Raw genomic sequence first — 20,444 nt, 5'->3', positions numbered from 1 at the left:
TGGTTTCTCTGGCTCTAGAGCATCTCTGTTGACCTGGTTCTCTGGCTCTAAAGCAGCTCTGCTGACCTGGTTCTCCCCCTCTAAATCAGCTCTGCTGACCTGGTACTCTGCCTCTAGAACAGCTCTGCTGACCTTGTTCTATGGCTCTAAAGCAGCTCTGTTGACCTGGTTCTCTGGCTATAGAGCAGCTCTGCTGACCTGGTTCTCTGGCTCTAAAGCAGCTCTGCTGACCTGGTTCTCTCCCTCTAAGCAGCTCTGCTGACCTGGTTTCTCCGGTTCTAAAGCAGCTCTGCTGACATGTTTCTATGGCTCTAGAGCTGCTGGGCTGACCTGGTTCTCTGGCTCTAAAGCAGTTCTTCTGACCTGGTTCTAAAGAAGCTCTGCTGACTTGTTTCTATGGCTCTAGAGCAGCTCTGCTGACCTGGTTCTCTGGCTCTAGAGCAGCTCTGCTGACCTGGTTATCTGGCTCTAAAGCAGATCTGCTGACCTTTTTCTCTCCCTCTAAAGCAGCACTGCTGACCAGGTTCTCCCCCTCTAAATTAGCTCTGCTGACCTGGTTCTCTGCCTCTGGAGCAGCTCTGCTGACCTTGTTCTATGGCTCTAAATGCTGCTCTGCTGACCTGGTCCTCTGGCTCTAGAGCAGCTCTGCTGACCTGGTCCTCTGGCTCTAGAGCAGCTCTGCTGACCTGGTCCTCTGGCTCTAGAGCAGCTCTGCTGACCTGGTTCTCTCCTTCTAAAGCAGCTCTGCTGACCTGGTTTCTCTAGCTCTAGAGCAGCTCTGCTGACTGGGTTCCCTGGCTCTAAAGCAGCTCTGCTGACCTGGTTCTCTGGCTCTAAAGCATCTCTCTTGACCTGGTTCTCTGCCTCTAGAGCAGCTCTACTGACCTGGTTCTCTGGCTCTAACGCAGCTCTGCTAACCTGGTTCTCTCCCTCTAAAGCAGCTCTGCTGACCTGGTTTCTCTGGCTCTAACGCAGCTCTGCTGACCTGGTTCTCTGGCTCTAAAGCAGCTCCGCTGACCTGGTTCTCTCTCACTCTAATGCTGCTCTGCTGACCTGGTTTCTCTGGCTCTAACGCAGCTCTGCTGACCTGGTTCTCTGGCTCTAAAGCAGCTCCGCTGACCTGGTTCTCTCCCTCTAAAGCAGTTCTCTTGACTTTTTTCTCTCCCTCCAAAGCAGCTCTTCTGACCTGGTTATCTCCCTCTAAAGCAGCTCTGCTGACCTGGTTCTCTTCCTCTAGAGTAGCTCTCCTGACCTGGTTCTCTCCCTCTGAAGCAGCTCTGCTGACCTGGTTCTATGGCTTTAAAGCACCTCTGCTGACCTGGTTCTCTGGCTTTAGAGCATCAATGCTGACCTGGTTCACTGGCTCGAAAGCAGCTCTGCTGACCTGGTTCCTCAGCTCTAGAACAGCTCTGTTGACCTGGTTCTCTGCCGCTAGATCACCTCTGCTGACCTTGTTCTATGGCTCTAAAGCAGCTCTGCTGACCTGGTCCTCTGGCTCTAGAGCAGCTCTGCTGACCTGGGTCTCTGGCTCTAATGCAACTCTGCTGACCTGGTCCTCTGGCTCTAGAGCAGCTCTGCTGACCTGGTTCTCTGGCTCTAAAGCAGCTCTGCTGACCTGGTTCTCGCCCTCTAGAGCAGCTCTGCTGACCTGGTTTCTCTGGCTCTAGAGCACTCTGCTGACCTGGTTCTCTGGCTCTATAGCAGCTCTGCTGACCTGGTTCTCTCCCCAGCTCTGCTGGCCTGGTTCTCTGCCTCTAGAGCAGCTTTGCTAACCTGGTTCTCTGGCTCTAAAGCAGCTCTGCTGACCTGGTTCTCTCCCTCTAAAACAGCTCTGCTAACCTGGTTTCTCTGGCTCTAGAGCAGCTCTGCTGACCTGGTTCTCTGGCTCTAAAACAGCACTGCTGACCTGTTTTTCTGGCTCTAAAGCAGCTCTCTTGTCCTGGTTCTCTACCTCTAGAGCAGATCTACTGACCTGGTTCTCTGGCTCTAAAGCTACTGTGCTAACCTGGTTCTCTCCCCCTAAAGCAGCTCTGCTGACTTGGTTCTCTCCCTCTAATGCTGCTCTGCTGACCTGGTTTCTCTGGCTCTAGAGCAGCTCTGCTGACCTGGTTCTCTCCCTCTAAAGCAGCTCTGCTGACATGTTTCTATGGCTCTAGAGCTGCTCGGCTGACCTGGTTCTCTGGCTCTAAAGCAGTTCTTCTGACCTGGTTCTATGGTTCTAAAGAAGCTCTGCTGACTTGTTTCTATGGCTCTAGAGCAGCTCTGCTGACCTGGTTCTCTGGCACCAGAGCAGCTCTGCTGACCTGGTTATCTGGCTCTAAACCAGATCTGCTGACCTTTTTTTCTCCCTCTAAAGCAGCTCTGCTGACCTGGTTCTCCCCCTCTAAATTAGCTCTGCTGACCTGGTTCTCTGCCTCTAGAGCAGCTCTGCTGACCTTGTTCTATGGCTCTAAAGCAGCTCTGCTGACCTGGTCCTCTGACACTAGAGCAGCTCTGCTGACCTGGTTCTCTGGCTCTAAAGCAGCTCTGCTGACCTGGTCCTCTGGCTCTAGAGCAGCTCTACTGACCTGGTTCTCTGGCTCTAAAGCCACTCGGCTGACCTGGTTCTGGTACTCTAAAGCAGCTCTGCTGACCTGGTTTCTCTGGCTCTAAAGCAGCTCTGCTGCTGACCTGGTTCTCTCCCTCTAAAGCAGCTCTTCTGACCTGGTTTCTCTGGCTCTAGAGCAGCTCTGCTGACCTGGTTCTCTGGCTCTAAAGCAGCTCTGCTGACCTGGTTCTCTCCCTCTAAAGCAGCTCCACTAACCTGGTTCTCTCCCTTCACTGCTGCTCTGCTGACCTGGTTTCTCTGGCTCTAGAGCAGCTCTGCTGACCTGGTTCTCTGGCTCTAAAGCAGCTCTGCTGACCTGGTTCTCTCCCTATAAAGCAGCTCTCTTGACCTGGTTCGCTGCCTCTAGAGCAGCTCTGCTGACCTGGTTCTCTGGCTCTAGAGCAGCTCTGCTGACCTGGTTATCTGGCTCTAAAGCAGATCTGCTGACCTTTTTCTCTCCCTCTAAAGCAGCTCTGCTGACCTGATTTCTCTGGCTCTAGAGCATCTCTGCTGACCTGGTTCTCTGGCTCTAAAGCAGCTCTGCTGACCTGGTTCTCCCCCTCTAAATCAGCTCTGCTGACCTGGTACTCTGCCTCTAGAACAGCTCTGCTGACCTTGTTCTATGGCTCTAAAGCAGCTCTGATGACCTGGTTCTCTGGCTCTAGAGCAGCTCTGCTGACCTGGTTCTCTCCCTCTATAGCAGCTCTGATGACCTGGTTCTCTGCCTCTAGAGCAGCTCTGCTGACCTGGTTCTCTCCCTCTGAAGGAGCTCTGCTGACCTGGTTCTATGGTTTTAAAGCAGCTCTGCTGACCTGGTTCTCTTGCTCCAGAGCATCAATGCTGACCTGGTTCTCTGGCTCGAAAGCAGCTCTGCTGACCTAAGTCCTCGGCTCTAGAACAGCTCTGCTGACCTGGTTCTCTGGCTCTAAAGCAGTACTGCTGAACTGGTTCTCTCGATCTAAAGCAGCTCTGCTGACCTGGTTTCTCTGCCTCTACAGCAGCTCTACTGACATGGTTCTCTGACTCTAGAGCAGCTCTGCTGACCTAGTTGTTAGGCTCTAGAGCAGCTCTGCTGGACTGGTTTTCTGGCTCTACAACATCTCTACTGACCTGGTTCTCTTGCTCTAAAGCAGCTATGCTGACCCGGTTCTATGGCTCTAAAGCAGCTCTGCTGACCTTGTTCTCTGGCTCTAGAGCAACTCTGCTGACCTTTTCCCTTGGCTCTAATGCAGCTCTGCTGAGCTGGTTCTCTCCCTCTAGAGCAGCTCTGCTGACCTGGTTCTCTCACACTAAATCAGCTCTACTGACCTGGTTTCTTTGGCTCTACAGCTACTCTGCTGACCTGGTCCTTAGGCACTTGAGCAGCTCTGCATACCTTGTTCTCTGGCTCTGAAGCAGCTCTACTGACCTGGTTCTATGGCCCTAAAGCACTTCTGTTGAGATGGTTCTCTGGCTCTAGAGTAGCTCTGAGGACCTGGTTCTCTGGCTCTAAAGCAGCTCTGCTGACCTCTTCTCTGCCTCTAGAGCAGCTCTGCTGACCTGGTTCTATGGCTCTAAAGCAGCTCTGCTGACCTGGCTCTAGAGCAGCTCTGCTGACCTGGTTCTTTGGCTCTAAACAGCTCTGCTGACCTGGTTCTCTCCCTATAAAGCAGCTCTGCTGACCTGATACTCTGCCTCTAGAACAGCTCTGCTGACCTTGTTCTATGGCTCTAAAGCAGCTCTGATGACCTGGTTCTCTGGCTATAGAGCAGCTCTGCTGACCTGGTTCTCTGGCTCTAAAGTAGCTCTGCTGACCTTTTTCTCTCCCTCTAAAGCAGCTCTGCTGACCTGGTTTCTCTGGCTCTAGAGCATCTCTGCTGACCTGGTTCTCTGGCTCTAAAGCAGCTCTGCTGACCTGGTTCTCCCCCTCTAAATCAGCTCTGCTGACCTGGTACTCTGCCTCTAGAACAGCTCTGCTGACCTTGTTCTATGGCTCTAAAGCAGCTCTGATGACCTGGTTCTCTGGCTATAGAGCAGCTCTGCTGACCTGGTTCTCCGGTTCTAAAGCAGCTCTGCTGATATGTTTCTATGGCTCTAGAGCTGCTGGGCTGACCTGGTTCTCTGGCTCTAAAGCAGTTCTTCTGACCTGGTTCTAAAGAAGCTCTGCTGACTTGTTTCTATGGCTCTAGAGCAGCTCTGCTGACCTGGTTCTCTGGCTCTAGAGCAGCTCTGCTGTCCTGGTTATCTGGCTCTAAAGCAGATCTGCTGACCTTTTTCTCTCCCTCTAAAGCAGCACTGCTGACCAGGTTCTCCCCCTCTAAATTAGCTCTGCTGACCTGGTTATCTGCCTCTGGAGCAGCTCTGCTGACCTTGTTCTATGGCTCTAAAGCAGCTCTGCTGACCTGGTCCTCTGGCTCTAGAGCAGCTCTGCTGACCTGGTTCTCTACCTCTAGAGCAGATCTACTGACCTGGTTCTCTGGCTCTAAAGCTACTGTGCTGACCTGGTTCTCTCCTTCTAAAGCAGCTCTGCTGACCTGGTTTCTCTAGCTCTAGAGCAGCTCTGCTGACTGGGTTCCCTGGCTCTAAAGCAGCTCTGCTGACCTGGTTGTCTGGCTCTAAAGCATCTCTCTTGACCTGGTTCTCTGCCTCTAGAGCAGCTCTACTGACCTGGTTCTCTGGCTCTAACGCAGCTCTGCTAACCTGGTTCTCTCCCTCTAAAGCAGCTCTGCTGACCTGGTTTCTCTGGCTCTAACGCAGCTCTGCTGACCTGGTTCTCTGGCTCTAAAGCAGCTCCGCTGACCTGGTTCTCTCTCACTCTAATGCTGCTCTGCTGACCTGGTTTCTCTGGCTCTAACGCAGCTCTGCTGACCTGGTTCTCTGGCTCTAAAGCAGCTCCGCTGACCTGGTTCTCTCCCTCTAAAGCAGTTCTCTTGACTTTTTTCTCTCCCTCCAAAGCAGCTCTTCTGACCTGGTTATCTCCCTCTAAAGCAGCTCTGCTGACCTGGTTCTCTTCCTCTAGAGTAGCTCTCCTGACCTGGTTCTCTCCCTCTGAAGCAGCTCTGCTGACCTGGTTCTATGGCTTTAAAGCACCTCTGCTGACCTGGTTCTCTGGGTTTAGAGCATCAATGCTGACCTGGTTCACTGGCTCGAAAGCAGCTCTGCTGACCTGGTTCCTCAGCTCTAGAACAGCTCTGTTGACCTGGTTCTCTGCCGCTAGATCACCTCTGCTGACCTTGTTCTATGGCTCTAAAGCAGCTCTGCTGACCTGGTCCTCTGGCTCTAGAGCAGCTCTGCTGACCTGGGTCTCTGGCTCTAATGCAACTCTGCTGACCTGGTCCTCTGGCTCTGGAGCAGCTCTGCTGACCTGGTTCTCTGGCTCTAAAGCAGCTCTGCTGACCTGGTTCTCGCCCTCTAGAGCAGCTCTGCTGACCTGGTTTCTCTGGCTCTAGAGCACTCTGCTGACCTGGTTCTCTGGCTCTATAGCAGCTCTGCTGACCTGGTTCTCTCCCCAGCTCTGCTGGCCTGGTTCTCTGCCTCTAGAGCAGCTTTGCTAACCTGGTTCTCTGGCTCTAAAGCAGCTCTGCTGACCTGGTTCTCTCCCTCTAAAGCAGCTCTGCTAACCTGGTTTCTCTGGCTCTAGAGCAGCTCTGCTGACCTGGTTCTCTAGCTCTAAAACAGCACTGCTGACCTGTTTTTCTGGCTCTAAAGCAGCTCTCTTGTCCTGGTTCTCTACCTCTAGAGCAGATCTACTGACCTGGTTTTCTGGCTCTAAAGCTACTGTGCTGACCTGGTTCTCTCCCCCTAAAGCAGCTCTGCTGACTTGGTTCTCTCCCTCTAATGCTGCTCTGCTGACCTGGTTTCTCTGGCTCTAGAGCAGCTCTGCTGACCTGGTCCTCTCCCTCTAAAACAGCTCTGCTGACCTGGTTCTCTGCCTCTAGAGCAGCTTTGCTGACCTGGTTCTCTGGCTCTAAAGCAGCTCTGCTGACCTGGTTCTCTCCCTATAAAGCAGCTCTCTTGACCTGGTTCGCTGCCTCTAGAGCAGCTCTGCTGACCTGGTTCTCTGGCTCTAGAGCAGCTCTGCTGACCTGGTTATCTGGCTCTAAAGCAGATCTGCTGACCTTTTTCTCTCCCTCTAAAGCAGCTCTGCTGACCTGGTTTCTCTGGCTCTAGAGCATCTCTGCTGACCTGGGTCTCTGGCTCTAAATCAGCTCTGCTGACCTGGTACTCTGCCTCTAGAACAGCTCTGCTGACCTTGTTCTATGGCTCTAAATCAGCTCTGATGACCTGGTTCTCTGGCTATAGAGCAGCTCTGCTGACCTGGTTCTCTGGCTCTAAAGCAGCTCTGCTGACCTGGTTCTCCCCCTCTAAATCAGCTCTGCTGGCCTGGTACTCTGCCTCTAGAACAGCTCTGCTGACCTTGTTCTATGGCTCTAAAGCAGCTCTGATGACCTGGTTCTCTGGCTATAGAGCAGCTCTGCTGACCTGGTTCTCCGGTTCTAAAGCAGCTCTGCTGACATGTTTCTATGGCTCTAGAGCTGCTGGGCTGACCTGGTTCTCTGGCTCTAAAGCAGTTCTTCTGACCTGGTTCTAAAGAAGCTCTGCTGACTTGTTTCTATGGCTCTAGAGCAGCTCTGCTGACCTGGTTCTCTGGCTCTAGAGCAGCTCTGCTGACCTGGTTATCTGGCTCTAAAGCAGATCTGCTGACCTTTTTCTCTCCCTCTAAAGCAGCACTGCTGACCAGGTTCTCCCCCTCTAAATTAGCTCTGCTGACCTGGTTCTCTGCCTCTGGAGCAGCTCTGCTGACCTTGTTCTATGGCTCTAAAGCAGCTCTCCTGACCTGGTTCTCTCCCTCTGAAGCAGCTCTGCTGACCTGGTTCTATGGCTTTAAATCACCTCTGCTGACCTGGTTCTCTGGCTCTAGAGCATCAATGCTGACCTGGTTCTCTGGCTCGAAAGCAGCTCTGCTGACCTGGTTCCTCGGCTCTAGAACAGCTCTGTTGACCTGGTTCTCTGCCTCTAGATCACCTCTGCTGACCTTGTTCTATGGCTCTAAAGCAGCTCTGCTGACCTGGTCCTCTGGCTCTAGAGCAGCTCTGCTGACCTGGGTCTCTGGCTCTAAAGCAACTCTGCTGACCTGGTCCTCTGGCTCTAGAGCAGCTCTGCTGACCTGGTTCTCCGGCTCTAAAGCAGCTCTGCTGACCTGGTTCTCGCCTTCTAGAGCAGCTCTGCTGACCTAGTTTCTCTGGCTCTAGAGCACTCTTCTGACCTGGTTCTCTGGCTCTAAAGCAGCTATTTTGACCTGGTTCTCTCCCTCTAAAACAGCTCTGCTGGCCTGGTTCTCTGCCTCTAGAGCAGCTTTGCTAACCTGGTTCTCTGGCTCTAAAGCAGCTCGGCTGACCTGGTTCTCTCCCTCTAAAGCAGCTCTGCTAACCTGGTTTCTCTGGCTCTAGAGCAGCTCTGCTGACCTGGTTCTCTGGCTCTAAAACAGCACTGCTGACCTGTTTTTCTGGCTCTAAAGCAGCTCTCTTGTCCTGGTTCTCTGCCTCTAGAGCAGCTCTACTGACCTGGTTCTCTGGCTCTAAAGCTGCTGTGCTGACCTGGTTCTCTCCCTCTAAAGCAGCTCTGCTGACTTGGTTCTCTCCCTCTAATGCTGCTCTGCTGACCTGGTTTCTCTGGCTCTAGAGCAGCTCTGCTGACCTGGTTCTCTCCCTCTAAAACAGCTCTGTTGACCTGGTTCTCTGCCTCTAGAGCAGCTTTGCTGACCTGGTTCTCTGGCTCTAAAGCAGCTCTGCTGACCTGGTTCTCTCCCTCTAAAGCAGCTCTGCTGACCTGGTTTCTCCGGTTCTAAAGCAGCTCTGCTGACATGTTTCTATGGCTCTAGAGCTGCTGGGCTGACCTGGTTCTCTGGCTCTAAAGCAGTTCTTCTGACCTGGTTCTAAAGAAGCTCTGCTGACTTGTTTCTATGGCTCTAGAGCAGCTCTGCTGACCTGGTTCTCTGGCTCTAGAGCAGCTCTGTTGACCTGGTTATCTGGCTCTAAAGCAGATCTGCTGACCTTTTTCTCTCCCTCTAAAGCAGCTCTGCTGACCTGGTTCTCCCCCTCTAAATTAGCTCTGCTGACCTGGTTCTCTGCCTCTGGAGCAGCTCTGCTGACCTTGTTCTATGGCTCTAAAGCAGCTCTGCTGACCTGGTCCTCTGGCTCTAGAGCAGCTCTGCTGACCTGGTCCTCTGGCTCTAGAGCAGCTCTGCTGACCTGGTCCTCTGGCTCTAGAGCAGCTCTGCTGACCTGGTTCTCTCCTTCTAAAGCAGCTCTGCTGACCTGGTTTCTCTAGCTCTAGAGCAGCTCTGCTGACTGGGTTCTCTGGCTCTAAAGCAGCTCTGCTGACCTGGTTCTCTGGCTCTAAAGCAGCTCTCTTGACCTGGTTCTCTGCCTCTAGAGCAGCTCTACTGACCTAGTTCTCTGGCTCTAACGCAGCTCTGCTAACCTGGTTCTCTCCCTCTAAAGCAGCTCTGCTGACCTGGTTTCTCTGGCTCTAACGCAGCTCTGCTGACCTGGTTCTCTGGCTCTAAAGCAGCTCCGCTGACCTGGTTCTCTCCCTCTAATGCTGCTCTGCTGACCTGGTTTCTCCGGCTCTAACGCAGCTCTGCTGACCTGGTTCTCTGGCTCTAAAGCAGCTCCGCTGACCTGGTTCTCTCCCTCTAAAGCAGTTCTCTTGACCTTTTTCTCTCCCTCTAAAGCAGCTCTTCTGACCTGGTTATCTCCCTCTAAAGCAGCTCTGCTGACCTGGTTCTCTTCCTCTAGAGTAGCTCTCCTGACCTGGTTCTCTCCCTCTGAAGCAGCTCTGCTGACCTGGTTCTATGGCTTTAAAGCACCTCTGCTGACCTGGTTCTCTGGGTTTAGAGCATCAATGCTGACCTGGTTCACTGGCTCGAAAGCAGCTCTGCTGACCTGGTTCCTCAGCTCTAGAACAGCTCTGTTGACCTGGTTCTCTGCCGCTAGATCACCTCTGCTGACCTTGTTCTATGGCTCTAAAGCAGCTCTGCTGACCTGGTCCTCTGGCTCTAGAGCAGCTCTGCTGACCTGGGTCTCTGGCTCTAATGCAACTCTGTTGACCTGGTCCTCTGGCTCTAGAGCAGCTCTGCTGACCTGGTTCTCTGGCTCTAAAGCAGCTCTGCTGACCTGGTTCTCGCCCTCTAGAGCAGCTCTGCTGACCTGGTTTCTCTGGCTCTAGAGCACTCTGCTGACCTGGTCCTCTGGCTCTAGAGCAGCTCTGCTGACCTGGTTCTCCGGCTCTAAAGCAGCTCTGCTGACCTGGTTCTCGCCTTCTAGAGCAGCTCTGCTGACCTAGTTTCTCTGGCTCTAGAGCACTCTTCTGACCTGGTTCTCTGGCTCTAAAGCAGCTATTTTGACCTGGTTCTCTCCCTCTAAAACAGCTCTGCTGGCCTGGTTCTCTGCCTCTAGAGCAGCTTTGCTAACCTGGTTCTCTGGCTCTAAAGCAGCTCGGCTGACCTGGTTCTCTCCCTCTAAAGCAGCTCTGCTAACCTGGTTTCTCTGGCTCTAGAGCAGCTCTGCTGACCTGGTTCTCTGGCTCTAAAACAGCACTGCTGACCTGTTTTTCTGGCTCTAAAGCAGCTCTCTTGTCCTGGTTCTCTGCCTCTAGAGCAGCTCTACTGACCTGGTTCTCTGGCTCTAAAGCTGCTGTGCTGACCTGGTTCTCTCCCTCTAAAGCAGCTCTGCTGACTTGGTTCTCTCCCTCTAATGCTGCTCTGCTGACCTGGTTTCTCTGGCTCTAGAGCAGCTCTGCTGACCTGGTTCTCTCCCTCTAAAACAGCTCTGTTGACCTGGTTCTCTGCCTCTAGAGCAGCTTTGCTGACCTGGTTCTCTGGCTCTAAAGCAGCTCTGCTGACCTGGTTCTCTCCCTCTAAAGCAGCTCTGCTGACCTGGTTTCTCCGGTTCTAAAGCAGCTCTGCTGACATGTTTCTATGGCTCTAGAGCTGCTGGGCTGACCTGGTTCTCTGGCTCTAAAGCAGTTCTTCTGACCTGGTTCTAAAGAAGCTCTGCTGACTTGTTTCTATGGCTCTAGAGCAGCTCTGCTGACCTGGTTCTCTGGCTCTAGAGCAGCTCTGTTGACCTGGTTATCTGGCTCTAAAGCAGCTCTGCTGACCTGGTCCTCTGGCTCTAGAGCAGCTCTGCTGACCTGGGTCTCTGGCTCTAAAGCAACTCTGCTGACCTGGTCCTCTGGCTCTAGAGCAGCTCTGCTGACCTGGTTCTCCGGCTCTAAAGCAGCTCTGCTGACCTGGTTCTCGCCTTCTAGAGCAGCTCTGCTGACCTAGTTTCTCTGGCTCTAGAGCACTCTTCTGACCTGGTTCTCTGGCTCTAAAGCAGCTATTTTGACCTGGTTCTCTCCCTCTAAAACAGCTCTGCTGGCCTGGTTCTCTGCCTCTAGAGCAGCTTTGCTAACCTGGTTCTCTGGCTCTAAAGCAGCTCGGCTGACCTGGTTCTCTCCCTCTAAAGCAGCTCTGCTAACCTGGTTTCTCTGGCTCTAGAGCAGCTCTGCTGACCTGGTTCTCTGGCTCTAAAACAGCACTGCTGACCTGTTTTTCTGGCTCTAAAGCAGCTCTCTTGTCCTGGTTCTCTGCCTCTAGAGCAGCTCTACTGACCTGGTTCTCTGGCTCTAAAGCTGCTGTGCTGACCTGGTTCTCTCCCTCTAAAGCAGCTCTGCTGACTTGGTTCTCTCCCTCTAATGCTGCTCTGCTGACCTGGTTTCTCTGGCTCTAGAGCAGCTCTGCTGACCTGGTTCTCTCCCTCTAAAACAGCTCTGTTGACCTGGTTCTCTGCCTCTAGAGCAGCTTTGCTGACCTGGTTCTCTGGCTCTAAAGCAGCTCTGCTGACCTGGTTCTCTCCCTCTAAAGCAGCTCTGCTGACCTGGTTTCTCCGGTTCTAAAGCAGCTCTGCTGACATGTTTCTATGGCTCTAGAGCTGCTGGGCTGACCTGGTTCTCTGGCTCTAAAGCAGTTCTTCTGACCTGGTTCTAAAGAAGCTCTGCTGACTTGTTTCTATGGCTCTAGAGCAGCTCTGCTGACCTGGTTCTCTGGCTCTAGAGCAGCTCTGTTGACCTGGTTATCTGGCTCTAAAGCAGATCTGCTGACCTTTTTCTCTCCCTCTAAAGCAGCTCTGCTGACCTGGTTCTCCCCCTCTAAATTAGCTCTGCTGACCTGGTTCTCTGCCTCTGGAGCAGCTCTGCTGACCTTGTTCTATGGCTCTAAAGCAGCTCTGCTGACCTGGTCCTCTGGCTCTAGAGCAGCTCTGCTGACCTGGTCCTCTGGCTCTAGAGCAGCTCTGCTGACCTGGTCCTCTGGCTCTAGAGCAGCTCTGCTGACCTGGTTCTCTCCTTCTAAAGCAGCTCTGCTGACCTGGTTTCTCTAGCTCTAGAGCAGCTCTGCTGACTGGGTTCTCTGGCTCTAAAGCAGCTCTGCTGACCTGGTTCTCTGGCTCTAAAGCAGCTCTCTTGACCTGGTTCTCTGCCTCTAGAGCAGCTCTACTGACCTAGTTCTCTGGCTCTAACGCAGCTCTGCTAACCTGGTTCTCTCCCTCTAAAGCAGCTCTGCTGACCTGGTTTCTCTGGCTCTAACGCAGCTCTGCTGACCTGGTTCTCTGGCTCTAAAGCAGCTCCGCTGACCTGGTTCTCTCCCTCTAATGCTGCTCTGCTGACCTGGTTTCTCCGGCTCTAACGCAGCTCTGCTGACCTGGTTCTCTGGCTCTAAAGCAGCTCCGCTGACCTGGTTCTCTCCCTCTAAAGCAGTTCTCTTGACCTTTTTCTCTCCCTCTAAAGCAGCTCTTCTGACCTGGTTATCTCCCTCTAAAGCAGCTCTGCTGACCTGGTTCTCTTCCTCTAGAGTAGCTCTCCTGACCTGGTTCTCTCCCTCTGAAGCAGCTCTGCTGACCTGGTTCTATGGCTTTAAAGCACCTCTGCTGACCTGGTTCTCTGGGTTTAGAGCATCAATGCTGACCTGGTTCACTGGCTCGAAAGCAGCTCTGCTGACCTGGTTCCTCAGCTCTAGAACAGCTCTGTTGACCTGGTTCTCTGCCGCTAGATCACCTCTGCTGACCTTGTTCTATGGCTCTAAAGCAGCTCTGCTGACCTGGTCCTCTGGCTCTAGAGCAGCTCTGCTGACCTGGGTCTCTGGCTCTAATGCAACTCTGTTGACCTGGTCCTCTGGCTCTAGAGCAGCTCTGCTGACCTGGTTCTCTGGCTCTAAAGCAGCTCTGCTGACCTGGTTCTCGCCCTCTAGAGCAGCTCTGCTGACCTGGTTTCTCTGGCTCTAGAGCACTCTGCTGACCTGGTTCTCTGGCTCTATAGCAGCTCTGCTGACCTGGTTCTCTCCCCAGCTCTGCTGGCCTGGTTCTCTGCCTCTAGAGCAGCTTTGCTAACCTGGTTCTCTGGCTCTAAAGCAGCTCTGCTGACCTGGTTCTCTCCCTCTAAAGCAGCTCTGCTAACCTGGTTTCTCTGGCTCTAGAGCAGCTCTGCTGACCTGGTTCTCTGGCTCTAAAACAGCACTGCTGACCTGTTTTTCTGGCTCTAAAGCAGCTCTCTTGTCCTGGTTCTCTACCTGTAGAGCAGATCTACTGACCTGGTTCTCTGGCTCTAAAGCTACTGTGCTGACCTGGTTCTCTCCCTCTAAAGCAGCTCTGCTGACTTGGTTCTCTCCCTCTAATGCTGCTCTTCTGACCTGGTTTCTCTGGCTCTAGAGCAGCTCTGCTGACCTGGTTCTCTCCCTCTAAAACAGCTCTGCTGACCTGGTTCTCTGCCTCTAGAGCAGCTTTGCTGACCTGGTTCTCTGGCTCTAAAGCAGCTCTGCTGACCTGGTTCTCTCCCTCTAAAGCAGCTCTGCTGACCTGGTTTCTCTGATTCTAAAGCAGCTCTGCTGACATGTTTCTATGGCTCTAGAGCTGCTCGGCTGACCTGGTTCTCTGGCTCTAAAGCAGTTCTTCTGACCTGGTTCTATGGTTCTAAAGAAGCTCTGCTGACTTGTTTCTATGGCTCTAGAGCAGCTCTGCTGACCTGGTTCTCTGGCACCAGAGCAGCTCTGCTGACCTGGTTATCTGGCTCTAAAGCAGATCTGCTGACCTTTTTTTCTCCCTCTAAAGCAGCTCTGCTGACCTGGTTCTCCCCCTCTAAATTAGCTCTGCTGACCTTGTTCTCTGCTTCTAGAGCAGCTCTGCTGACCTTGTTCTATGGCTCTAAAGCAGCTCTGCTGACCTGGTCCTCTGACACTAGAGCAGCTCTGCTGACCTGGTTCTCTGGCTCTAAAGCAGCTCTGCTGACCTGGTCCTCTGGCTCTAGAGCAGCTCTACTGACCTGGTTCTCTGGCTCTAGAGCAGCTCTACTGACCTGGTTCTCTGGCTCTAAAGCCACTCGGCTGACCTGGTTCTGGTACTCTAAAGCAGCTCTGCTGACCTGGTTTCTCTGGCTCTAAAGCAGCTCTGCTGCTGACCTGGTTCTCTCCCTCTAAAGCAGCTCTTCTGACCTGGTTTCTTTGGCTCTAGAGCAGCTCTGCTGACCTGGTTATCTGGCTCTAAAGCAGATCTGCTGACCTTTTTTTCTCCCTCTAAAGCAGCTCTGCTGACCTGGTTCTCCCCCTCTAAATTAGCTCTGCTGACCTTGTTCTCTGCTTCTAGAGCAGCTCTGCTGACCTTGTTCTATGGCTCTAAAGCAGCTCTGCTGACCTGGTCCTCTGACACTAGAGCAGCTCTGCTGACCTGGTTCTCTGGCTCTAAAGCAGCTCTGCTGACCTGGTCCTCTGGCTCTAGAGCAGCTCTACTGACCTGGTTCTCTGGCTCTAGAGCAGCTCTACTGACCTGGTTCTCTGGCTCTAAAGCCACTCGGCTGACCTGGTTCTGGTACTCTAAAGCAGCTCTGCTGACCTGGTTTCTCTGGCTCTAAAGCAGCTCTGCTGCTGACCTGGTTCTCTCCCTATAAAGCAGCTCTCTTGACCTGGTTCGCTGCCTCTAGAGCAGCTCTGCTGACCTGGTTCTCTGGCTCTAGAGCAGCTCTGCTGACCTGGTTATCTGGCTCTAAAGCAGATCTGCTGACCTTTTTCTCTCCCTCTAAAGCAGCTCTGCTGACCTGGTTTCTCTGGCTCTAGAGCATCTCTGCTGACCTGGTTCTCTGGCTCTAAAGCAGCTCTGCTGACCTGGTTCTCCCCCTCTAAATCAGCTCTGCTGACCTGGTACTCTGCCTCTAGAACAGCTCTGCTGACCTTGTTCTATGGCTCTAAAGCAGCTCTGATGACCTGGTTCTCTGGCTATAGAGCAGCTCTGCTGACCTAGTTCTCTGGCTCTAAAGCAGCTCTGCTGACCTGGTTCTCTCCCTCTAAAGCAGCTCTGCTGACCTGGTTTCTCCGGTTCTAAAGCAGCTCTGCTGACATGTTTCTATGGCTCTAGAGCTGCTGGGCTGACCTGGTTCTCTGGCTCTAAAGCAGTTCTTCTGACCTGGTTCTAAAGAAGCTCTGCTGACTTGTTTCTATGGCTCTAGAGCAGCTCTGCTGACCAGGTTCTCTGGCTCTAGAGCAGCTCTGCTGACCTGGTTATCTGGCTCTAAAGCAGATCTGCTGACCTTTTTCTCTCCCTCTAAAGCAGCACTGCTGACCAGGTTCTCCCCCTCTAAATTAGCTCTGCTGACCTGGTTCTCTGCCTCTGGAGCAGCTCTGCTGACCTTGTTCTATGGCTCTAAAGCAGCTCTCCTGACCTGGTTCTCTCCCTCTGAAGCAGCTCTGCTGACCTGGTTCTATGGCTTTAAATCACCTCTGCTGACCTGGTTCTCTGGCTCTAGAGCATCAATGCTGACCTGGTTCTCTGGCTCGAAAGCAGCTCTGCTGACCTGGTTCCTCGGCTCTAGATCACCTCTGCTGACCTTGTTCTATGGCTCTAAAGCAGCTCTGCTGACCAGGTCCTCTGGCTCTAGAGCAGCTCTGCTGACCTGGGTCTCTGGCTCTAAAGCAACTCTGCTGACCTGGTCCTCTGGCTCTAGAGCAGCTCTGCTGACCTGGTTCTCCGGCTCTAAAGCAGCTCTGCTGACCTGGTTCTCGCCCTCTAGAGCAGCTCTGCTGACCTGGTTTCTCTGGCTCTAGAGCACTCTTCTGACCTGGTTCTCTGGCTCTAAAGCAGCTCTGTTGACCTGGTTCTCTCCCTCTAAAACAGCTCTGCTGGCCTGGTTCTCTGCCTCTAGAGCAGCTTTGCTAACCTGGTTCTCTGGCTTTAAAGCAGCTCGGCTGACCTGGTTCTCTCCCTCTAAAGCAGCTCTGCTAACCTGGTTTCTCTGCCTCTAGAGCAGCTCTACTGACCTGGTTCTCTGGCTCTAAAGCTGCTGTGCTGACCTGGTTCTCTCCCTCTAAAGCAGCTCTGCTGACTTGGTTCTCTCCCTCTAATGCTGCTCTGCTGACCTGGTTTCTCTGGCTCTAGAGCAGCTCTGCTGACCTGGTTCTCTCCCTCTAAAACAGCTCTGTTGACCTGGTTCTCTGCCTCTAGAGCAGCTTTGCTGACCTGGTTCTCTGGCTCTAAAGCAGCTCTGCTGACCTGGTTCTCTCCCTCTAAAGCAGCTCTGCTGACCTGGTTTCTCCGGTTCTAAAGCAGCTCTGCTGACATGTTTCTATGGCTCTAGAGCTGCTGGGCTGACCTGGTTCTTTGGCTCTAAAGCAGTTCTTCTGACCTGGTTCTAAAGAAGCTCTGCTGACTTGTTTCTATGGCTCTAGAGCAGCTCTGCTGACCTGGTTCTCTGGCTCTAGAGCAGCTCTGTTGACCTGGTTATCTGGCTCTAAAGCAGATCTGCTGACCTTTTTCTCTCCCTCTAAAGCAGCTCTGCTGACCTGGTTCTCCCCCTCTAAATTAGCTCTGCTGACCTGGTTCTCTGCCTCTGGAGCAGCTCTGCTGACCTTGTTCTATGGCTCTAAAGCAGCTCTGCTGACCTGGTCCTCTGGCTCTAGAGCAGCTCTGCTGACCTGGTCCTCTGGCTCTAGAGCAGCTCTGCTGACCTGGTCCTCTGGCTCTAGAGCAGCTCTGCTGACCTGGTTCTCTCCTTCTAAAGCAGCTCTGCTGACCTGGTTTCTCTAGCTCTAGAGCAGCTCTGCTGACTGGGTTCTCTGGCTCTAAAGCAGCTCTGCTGACCTGGTTATCTGGCTCTAAAGCAGATCTGCTGACCTTTTTCTCTCCCTCTAAAGCAGCTCTGCTGACCTGGTTTCTCTGGCTCTAGAGCATCTCTGCTGACCTGGGTCTCTGGCTCTAAATCAGCTCTGCTGACCTGGTACTCTGCCTCTAGAACAGCTCTGCTGACCTTGTTCTATGGCTCTAAATCAGCTCTGATGACCTGGTTCTCTGGCTATAGAGCAGCTCTGCTGACCTGGTTCTCTGCCTCTAGAACAGCTCTGCTGACCTTGTTCTATGGCTCTAAAGCAGCTCTGATGACCTGGTTCTCTGGCTATAGAGCAGCTCTGCTGACCTGGTTCTCCGGTTCTAAAGCAGCTCTGCTGACATGTTTCTATGGCTCCAGAGCTGCTGGGCTGACCTGGTTCTCTGGCTCTAAAGCAGTTCTTCTGACCTGGTTCTAAAGAAGCTCTGCTGACTTGTTTCTATGGCCCTAGAGCAGCTCTGCTGACCTGGTTCTCTGGCTCTAGAGCAGCTCTGCTGACCTGGTTATCTGGCTCTAAAGCAGATCTGCTGACCTTTTTCTCTCCCTCTAAAGCAGCACTGCTGACCAGGTTCGCCCCCTCTAAATTAGCTCTGCTGACCTGGTTCTCTGCCTCTGGAGCAGCTCTGCTGACCTTGTTCTATGGCTCTAAAGCAGCTCTCCTGACCTGGTTCTCTCCCTCTGAAGCAGCTCTGCTGACCTGGTTCTATGGCTTTAAATCACCTCTGCTGACCTGGTTCTCTGGCTCTAGAGCATCAATGCTGACCTGGTTCTCTGGCTCGAAAGCAGCTCTGCTGACCTGGTTCCTCGGCTCTAGAACAGCTCGGTTGACCTGGTTCTCTGCCTCTAGATCACCTCTGCTGACCTTGTTCTATGGCTCTAAAGCAGCTCTGCTGACCTGGTCCTCTGGCTCTAGAGCAGCTCTGCTGACCTGGGTCTCTGGCTCTAAAGCAACTCTGCTGACCTGGTCCTCTGGCTCTAGAGCAGCTCTGCTGACCTGGTTCTCCGGCTCTAAAGCAGCTCTGCTGACCTGGTTCTCGCCCTCTAGAGCAGCTCTGCTGACCTGGTTTCTCTGGCTCTAGAGCACTCTTCTGACCTGGTTCTCTGGCTCTAAAGCAGCTCTGTTGACCTGGTTCTCTCCCTCTAAAACAGCTCTGCTGGCCTGGTTCTCTGCCTCTAGAGCAGCTTTGCTAACCTGGTTCTCTGGCTCTAAAGCAGCTCGGCTGACCTGGTTCTCTCCCTCTAAAGCAGCTCTGCTAACCTGGTTTCTCTGGCTCTAGAGCAGCTCTGCTGACCTGGTTCTCTGGCTCTAAAACAGCACTGCTGACCTGTTTTTCTGCCTCTAAAGCAGCTCTCTTGTCCTGGTTCTCTGCCTCTAGAGCAGCTCTACTGACCTGGTTCTCTGGCTCTAAAGCTGCTGTGCTGACCTGGTTCTCTCCCTCTAAAGCAGCTCTGCTGACTTGGTGCTCTCCCTCTAATGCTGCTCTGCTGACCTGGTTTCTCTGGCTCTAGAGCAGCTCTGCTGACCTGGTTCTCTCCCTCTAAAACAGCTCTGTTGACCTGGTTCTCTGCCTCTAGAGCAGCTTTGCTGACCTGGTTCTCTGGCTCTAAAGCAGCTCTGCTGACCTGGTTCTCTCCCTCTAAAGCAGCTCTGCTGGCCTGGTTTCTCCGGTTCTAAAGCAGCTCTGCTGACATGTTTCTATGGTTCTAGAGCTGCTGGGCTGACCTGGTTCTCTGGCTCTAAAGCAGTTCTTCTGACCTGGTTCTAAAGAAGCTCTGCTGACTTGTTTCTATGGCTCTAGAGCAGCTCTGCTGACCTGGTTCTCTGGCTCTAGAGCAGCTCTGTTGACCTGGTTATCTGGCTCTAAAGCAGATCTGCTGACCTTTTTCTCTCCCTCTAAAGCAGCTCTGCTGACCTGGTTCTCCCCCTCTAAATTAGCTCTGCTGACCTGGTTCTATGCCTCTGGAGCAGCTCTGCTGACCTTGTTCTATGGCTCTAAAGCAGCTCTGCTGACCTGGTCCTCTGGCTCTAGAGCAGCTCTGCTGACCTGGTCCTCTGGCTCTAGAGCAGCTCTGCTGACCTGGTCCTCTGGCTCTAGAGCAGCTCTGCTGACCTGGTTCTCTCCTTCTAAAGCAGCTCTGCTGACCTGGTTTCTCTAGCTCTAGAGCAGCTCTGCTGACTGGGTTCTCTGGCTCTAAAGCAGCTCTGCTGACCTGGTTCTCTGGCTCTAAAGCAGCTCTCTTGACCTGGTTCTCTCCTTCTAAAGCAGCTCTGCTGACCTGGTTTCTCTAGCTCTAGAGCAGCTCTGCTGACTGGGTTCTCTGGCTCTAAAGCAGCTCTGCTGACCTGGTTCTATGGCTCTAAAGCAGCTCTGCTGACCTGGTCCTCTGGCTCTAGAGCAGCTCTGCTGACCTGGTCCTCTGGCTCTAGAGCAGCTCTGCTGACCTGGTCCTCTGGCTCTAGAGCAGCTCTGCTGACCTGGTTCTCTCCTTCTAAAGCAGCTCTGCTGACCTGGTTTCTCTAGCTCTAGAGCAGCTCTACTGACCTAGTTCTCTGGCTCTAACGCAGCTCTGCTAACCTGGTTCTCTCCCTCTAAAGCAGCTCTGCTGACCTGGTTTCTCTGGCTCTAACGCAGCTCTGCTGACCTGGTTCTCTGGCTCTAAAGCAGCTCCACTGACCTGGTTCTCTCCCTCTCATGCTGTTCTGCTGACCTGGTTTCTCTGGCTCTAACGCAGCTCTGCTGACCTGGTTCTCTGGCTCTAAAGCAGCTCCGCTGACCTGGTTCTCTCTCTCTAAAGCAGTTCTCTTGACCTTTTTCTCTCCCTCTAAAGCAGCTCTTCTGACCTGGTTATCTCCCTCTAAAGCAGCTCTGCTGACCTGGTTCTCTTCCTCTAGAGTAGCTCTCCTGACCTGGTTCTCTCCCTCTGAAGCAGCTCTGCTGACCTGGTTCTATGGCTTTAAAGCACCTCTGCTGACCTGGTTCTCTGGGTTTAGAGCATCAATGCTGACCTGGTTCACTGGCTCGAAAGCAGCTCTGCTGACCTGGTTCCTCAGCTCTAGAACAGCTCTGTTGACCTGGTTCTCTGCCGCTAGATCACCTCTGCTGACCTTGTTCTATGGCTCTAAAGCAGCTCTGCTGACCTGGTCCTCTGGCTCTAGAGCAGCTCTGCTGACCTGGGTCTCTGGCTCTAATGCAACTCTGCTGACCTGGTCCTCTGGCTCTAGAGCAGCTCTGCTGACCTGGTTCTCTGGCTCTAAAGCAGCTCTGCTGACCTGGTTCTCGCCCTCTAGAGCAGCTCTGCTGACCTGGTTTCTCTGGCTCTAGAGCACTCTGCTGACCTGGTTCTCTGGCTCTATAGCAGCTCTGCTGACCTGGTTCTCTCACCAGCTCTGCTGGCCTGGTTCTCTGCCTCTAGAGCAGCTCTGCTAACCTGGTTCTCTGGCTCTAAAGCAGCTCTGCTGACCTGGTTCTCTCCCTCTAAAGCAGCTCTGCTAACCTGGTTTCTCTGGCTCTAGAGCAGCTCTGCTGACCTGGTTCTCTGGCTCTAAAACAGCACTGCTGACCTGTTTTTCTGCCTCTAAAGCAGCTCTCTTGTCCTGGTTCTCTGCCTCTAGAGCAGCTCTACTGACCTGGTTCTCTGGCTCTATAGCAGCTCTGCTGACCTGGTTCTCTCCCCAGCTCTGCTGGCCTGGTTC

The sequence above is a fragment of the Lissotriton helveticus genome, chromosome 4_1 (genome assembly GCF_964261635.1).
Source record: "Lissotriton helveticus chromosome 4_1, aLisHel1.1, whole genome shotgun sequence".
Lineage (NCBI taxonomy): Eukaryota > Metazoa > Chordata > Amphibia > Caudata > Salamandridae > Lissotriton > Lissotriton helveticus.
The sequence above is the reverse complement of the archived record's forward strand: the minus strand, read 5'-3'. Positions refer to the sequence as shown.